Source organism: Phalaenopsis equestris, unplaced genomic scaffold (genome assembly GCF_001263595.1).
Source record: "Phalaenopsis equestris unplaced genomic scaffold, ASM126359v1 Scaffold000095, whole genome shotgun sequence".
In the NCBI taxonomy this organism is placed as follows: Eukaryota; Viridiplantae; Streptophyta; class Magnoliopsida; order Asparagales; family Orchidaceae; genus Phalaenopsis; species Phalaenopsis equestris.
The window spans coordinates 32,799-33,023 of NW_018164537.1; positions in this window are offsets into that span (position 1 = coordinate 32,799).

The following is a 225-nucleotide window of genomic DNA, read 5'->3' on the forward strand; positions in this document are numbered from 1 at the left end:
TGTGCATTGCACTTCGGTTCTAATGAAAGTACCCGTAGGATTATAGGATGCTTCCTAATTGACGGCTGGGATTTATTGTTTTCTTGCCATCTAAATCCGCAACAGTATTTTTATATTAGATTGCTTAGGTTATTATTCCTTGCAGCTTTCGTTTCGTACCCACCGAATTCCTATTTATTACATATTTAACACCTAAAGTTTTCATTACTTTTTTTTTTTTTTTTT